Source organism: Lepidochelys kempii, chromosome 1 (assembly GCF_965140285.1).
Source record: "Lepidochelys kempii isolate rLepKem1 chromosome 1, rLepKem1.hap1, whole genome shotgun sequence".
Classification (NCBI taxonomy): domain Eukaryota; kingdom Metazoa; phylum Chordata; order Testudines; family Cheloniidae; genus Lepidochelys; species Lepidochelys kempii.
The window spans coordinates 16,396,185-16,402,184 of NC_136380.1; positions in this window are offsets into that span (position 1 = coordinate 16,396,185).

Sequence of the window (6,000 nt, forward strand, 5' to 3'; positions counted from 1 at the left end):
TCGCTGTAGGTTACTTTCTAAAAAGTGACCTGCAATGTTTCAACATAAGAGCGGCAATGTTTCAAAATAAGCCTTTCCACCCACCCCAAATGCTTGGATTCCAAGCTGACCTAAAGTCCATTTTTATATTGGGTAACAGCAGGACCCCAAATCCAGACTCCCCCAGAGTATGGATCTGAATCTGTCCCTCATCTTGCCATCTCTGTTTGAAATACACTATTTAACATACCGGATCAGTGAGTGAGAAACGAAGGGGCAGACTTTAAAATGACCAAAAATATTTGAAAACACAAAGTGTTAAGCCCTTGTGACCAGAGATGCCCGTATCACAAGAAGTTTCTCCTTTGCTTTACCTGCCTAACTGTATGACTACAACCCCGTTCTCTGAGTGCCCCCGTAACAGTCAGATACTGCTCCCCCCTTCCACGGCTTGAGGAGACTTTGTTGTCATCACCTCCACGTGGGGGACCCAGGACCCTGACCTCAGATGCAGAAGGGACGTGAGGGCAGGCGGTTTTCCACATTTTTTGGTAAAGAAAGTATTTGTAACTTTTCTGCATGCCCTTCATAGGCTGTACCAGCTGAGGGCATGGCCCGTACCCTGTAAGTAACTTGATTCAAAACCATGTAAGAGTGCTTTGCTCCCCACACAGGAAAAGGGGGAACCAGCGCTGGTTTATCTAGGACTTTGTATCCTGTTTGTGTTCCACAAGGAGTCTCTGCAATTCCCTCCCCGAACATTCTCACCTACTCCCATTAACTTTGCTTTCCATGGCCAGAAGGGACCCTACTGACCACCACATAGCACAGGCCAGAGAACTGCTCCCAGACATCCCTGCTTTGAGTTCAACAATTGCACTAGTGCTGGACTTTTATAAAAGACCCCAAGGGATTGCAGATTTCTCACATCCCTTGGGAAGCTGTTCCAATGGTTAATTACCCTCCCGGATAAAAATTTACATCTGTTTTCCACTTTGAATTTTGTTGAATCTACTCCCAGCCACTTTGGAATGGTGCTGCCACCTACTGCTAAAAAACAGGAATGCGCCACATAAAGCAATTCAATGGAACGTGTTTGCAATGAAGATAAAGACACTGCCCTCAGAGGGCTTTTACACACATTAACTGCCCCTGAGGAATCATAGAATCATAGAATATCAGGGTTGGAAGGGACCCCAGAAGGTCATCTAGTCCAACCCCCTGCTCGAAGCAGGACCAATTCCCAGTTAAATCATCCCAGCCAGGGCTTTGTCAAGCCTGACCTTAAAAACCTCTAAGGAAGGAGATTCTACCACCTCCCTAGGTAACGCATTCCAGTGTTTCACCACCCTCTTAGTGAAAAAGTTTTTCCTAATATCCAATCTAAACCTCCCCCACTGCAACTTGAGACCATTACTCCTCGTTCTGTCATCTGCTACCATTGAGAATAGTCTAGAGCCATCCTCCTTGGAACCCCCTTTCAGGTAGTTGAAAGCAGCTATCAAATCCCCCCTCATTCTTCTCTTCTGCAGGCTAAACAATCCCAGCTCCCTCAGCCTCTCCTCATAACTCATGTGTTCCAGATCCCTAATCATTTTTGTTGCCCTTCGCTGGACTCTCTCCAATTTATCCACATCCTTCTTGTAGTGTGGGGCCCAAAACTGGACACAGTACTCCAGATGAGGCCTCACCAATGTCGAATAGAGGGGAATGATCACGTCCCTCGATCTGCTCGCTATGCCCCTACTTATACATCCCAAAATGCCATTGGCCTTCTTGGCAACAAGGGCACACTGCTGACTCATATCCAGCTTCTCGTCCACTGTCACCCCTAGGTCCTTTTCCGCAGAACTGCTGCCTAGCCATTCGGTCCCTAGTCTGTAGCTGTGCATTGGGTTCTTCCGTCCTAAGTGCAGGACCCTGCACTTATCCTTATTGAACCTCATCAGATTTCTTTTGGCCCAATCCTCCAATTTGTCTAGGTCCTTCTGTATCCTATCCCTCCCCTCCAGCGTACCTACCACTCCTCCCAGTTTAGTATCATCCGCAAATTTGCTGAGAGTGCAATCCACACCATCCTCCAGATCATTTATGAAGATATTGAACAAAACCGGCCCCAGGACCGACCCTTGGGGCACTCCACTTGATACCGGCTGCCAACTAGACATGGAGCCATTGATCACTACCTGTTGAGCCCGACAATCTAGCCAGCTTTCTACCCACCTTATAGTGCATTCATCCAGCCCATACTTCCTTAACTTGCTGACAAGAATACTGTTGCCATTTAGTAGTGATCTGAACCGGTTAGCAGTTGATGGCTAATCAGAGGACTAAGTGAATGTAGTGAGTGGCAACCCAGTTCTTAGTGGGCAAATGTCACAAACCCACCACCACAATGAGCGCTATTTGTCACTCCTGCGGGGGCTGTTGGTAGAGAAACTAGGGGCTGAATGGAGTATGAAGGCCAAGCTGCCCTATCAGCCCTTCTCTTTGGGATTCAGGGATGGGGCAGGATGGCATTGCTACTGCCCATTCAGCTCCAAGGCTGTTGGTCCAGGACCTTCCATCAGCACTACAGTCAACTCAAAAACTCTGGGCACCTTGCTGAACTATGTGAAGAAAGGTATCTCATAACTGGTAAGGTCAGTTCCATATTCCTGTCAGTGCTATTTACCCCAAATAGCCAGGAGAGCCAGAAAAACAATTCCAAAGGTAGGGGAGAAAATGCATACCAGTGAGAGACTTCACAAGCTCAGTCGTTTTAGCTTATCAAAAAGAAGAGCGAGTGATGACTTGATTATGCTGTATAAGTACCATGTGGAGAGCCAATACCAGGTTATCAAAGGACTATTTTAATCTAGCAGAGAACAGTATAAGAAAAACCAATGGCTGGAAGCTGAAGCCAGACAAATTCAAATGATAAATAAGGCACAACTTTTTAAGAGTGAGGATGATTAACCACTGGAATAGACTACCAGGGGAAGTGGTGGGTTCTCAAGCTCTTGAAGTCTTCAGATCAAGACTGGATGCCTTTCTGCAAGAGATGATTTAGTCAAATACAGGTTCTTGGTCTCAAACAGTGAGTAACTTGACAGAATTCTATAATCTGTGAAATACAGGAAGTCAGAGTAGATGGTCCAATGGTCTCTTCTGGCCTTAAGGGCTATGAAATGTTGAGACGCCGGCATTAGCGCTATTAGTAAGCACACTATACTTGTAACGTGAGTGTAGTTTTGAGCACTGTCAATATATTTTCAATATCCGGATCTATTTCAGAAAGACTCCATGTAACTAACAGCTAGGATGTGGGTATGACTAGAAGGCAAGAATGCAGCTGGATCAGTAAATAGAACACACAAAGATAGGCTCCAATTGCTAGACTGACCAGCAGAAATCTCCCAGAAACAGGGTCATCCACACCTTTAAAAACCAGGGGGCTTGGTGCTAGCTAGCCCTACTGGATTGTCAGGCCTAGCTGGGAAGGGCTCAGATGTTTTATCCAAGGGTCTAAGAGATGTCAGATGGAGCAGGCTGCAGGAAGGTGGTTAGCTCCTATGGCAGGCCCTGGAGAAGAGACACCAGGGGAGAGGCCTCTGAGTCCCTGCAGCCTGCTTTATTTGTGAGGGGTTTTTGTTGTTGTAGAAGATTAAAACTGTGCCCTGATGGACGGGCTGGCCATCCTGTGGGCATAGTGTGACTCATCCCTAAGCTGGGGAGACAGGCCAGCAGCCCTTCAAGTGGTGGAGAACACGAGCACGTGACTGACCTCCAGAACTCACAGACAGCTGCAGCAGCACAGGAGCTAGCAAACAGAGCTGTAAACAGGGGAGTTTGAGTGGGAGTTCTGTTGGAGGAGAAGGTATTTGTGATTGTTTGGCTTTGTATTGGTAGTATTTGTATGTGTAGAGGCTTGTAGGGGCTTTGTGCTGGAAGAGAAGCTGAGCCCTGATTAGGGGGCGGGGCTTCACTGACTAGGGGTCCTATAAAGGTAGCAGCCAGTCAGGCAGCAGCACAGACAGCTGCAGCAGCACAGGAGCTAGCAAACAGAGCTGTAAACAGGGGAGTTTGAGTGGGAGTTCTGTTGGAGGAGAAGGTATTTGTGATTGTTTGGCTTTGTATTGGTAGTATTTGTATGTGTAGAGGCTTGTAGGGGCTTTGTGCTGGAAGAGAAGCTGAGCCCTGATTAGGGGGCGGGGCTTCACTGACTAGGGGTCCTATAAAGGTAGCAGCCAGTCAGGCAGCAGCACAGACAGCTGCAGCAGCACAGGAGCTAGCAAACAGAGCTGTAAACAGGGGAGTTTGAGTGGGAGTTCTGTTGGAGGAGAAGGTATTTGTGATTGTTTGGCTTTGTATTGGTAGTATTTGTATGTGTAGAGGCTTGTAGGGGCTTTGTGCTGGAAGAGAAGCTGAGCCCTGATTAGGGGGCGGGGCTTCACTGACTAGGGGTCCTATAAAGGTAGCAGCCAGTCAGGCAGCAGCACAGACAGCTGCAGCAGCACAGGAGCTAGCAAACAGAGCTGTAAACAGGGGAGTTTGAGTGGGAGTTTGAAAGCGGAGTTTGTCTTGTGGTGCTTGTGTGGGGTTTGGTTTTGCTGTGGGTGGTGGTGTTTTGGTGTGGTTTGTGTTTCCCAGATTAACAGGATTTAGGTGGGAAGGCTATGACAGATTCAGAGGTGGCAGTGGGAGTGACCCATGCAGCAGATGACACAATGAAGATGACTGGATGTGGAAGCTGTGGTATGTACATGATCCTGGAGGGGGCACCTGGTAAGAGTTTTGTCTGCATGAAATGCCGTCTGATAGAGCTGATGGAGGAAAAGATCAGAGGTTTGGAGATGCAGGTGGAAAGTCTGGTAGAGTTTAGGAAGGGGTTTGAGCAGATTATGGAGCAAAGACATGAGGTATCTGAAGGGAAAAGCTCAGACTTGCAGATGGAAGCAGGACTAGGGAATTTTGAGGGGAGACTGGGTGAGGAAAGTGGTCAGTGGAAGCATGTGACTAAAAGAACTAGGCAGAGGAAAAGACGGGCTAGTGAAGGAGAAATAGAGCTTCAGAATAGGTTTGCAGAGTTGGAAAATGAAGAAGGGGCTCAGCAGGTAGTCACTGAAGGTGACAGGGCAAGGAAGAAGAGAAGAGCGGTTAGTCCTATAGGAAAAGGGGAAGAGTTAATGGAGATTACACCAAATATGAGCCCCAGGAGGATACAGGATGGGTTAAAAAGGATTACAAGGGAGAATGGGAATGGAAAAAACTTGCAGCCAGAGGGAACAGGGGATAGACTGGAGAATAGCACCGTCACTAGGAAAAGGCAGGTCTATGTGATTGGGGACTCTTTATTGAGAAGAATAGATAGGCCTGTAACCAGAGCTGATCCAGAAAATAGGAGGGTGTGCTGTCTTCCAGGTGCTAAGATACGGGATGTAGACCTGAGGTTAAAAAGGATTCTAAAGGGAGCGGGAAAGAATCCCCTAATTATCCTTCATGTGGGAACAAATGATACGGCTAGATTCTCACTGGAAAGTATTAAGGGAGACTATGTTAGGCTGGGGAGGACGCTTAAGGAAATTGAGGCTCAGGTGATCTTTAGTGGGATTTTGCCTGTTCCTAGAGAAGGGCAACAAAGGTGTGACAAGATTATGACTATCAATAGATGGCTTAGGCAGTGGTGCTATAAGGAGGGCTTTGGGATGTATGGCCATTGGGAGGCATTCATGGATAGAGGACAGTTCTCTCGGGATGGACTTCATCTGAGTAGGGAAGGAAATAGACTTCTAGGATGGAGGCTGGCACAACTGATTAAGAGAGCTTTAAACTAGGAATTTGGGGGAGATGGTTGGGAGATGTCCAGGTAATCTCCACGCCAGAATTTAGCATAGAGTGGAAAGAAAATGAAGTAAGAGTGGATACAGCTGTAGGTAGGAGGAAGGGCAGTGTAGATACAAGTCTAATAGGTTATACTGGTAGTAAAATAACCGTGCCTAATAGGGTACAGAATGTGAGTGAGGCCAAACAGCAAAAATT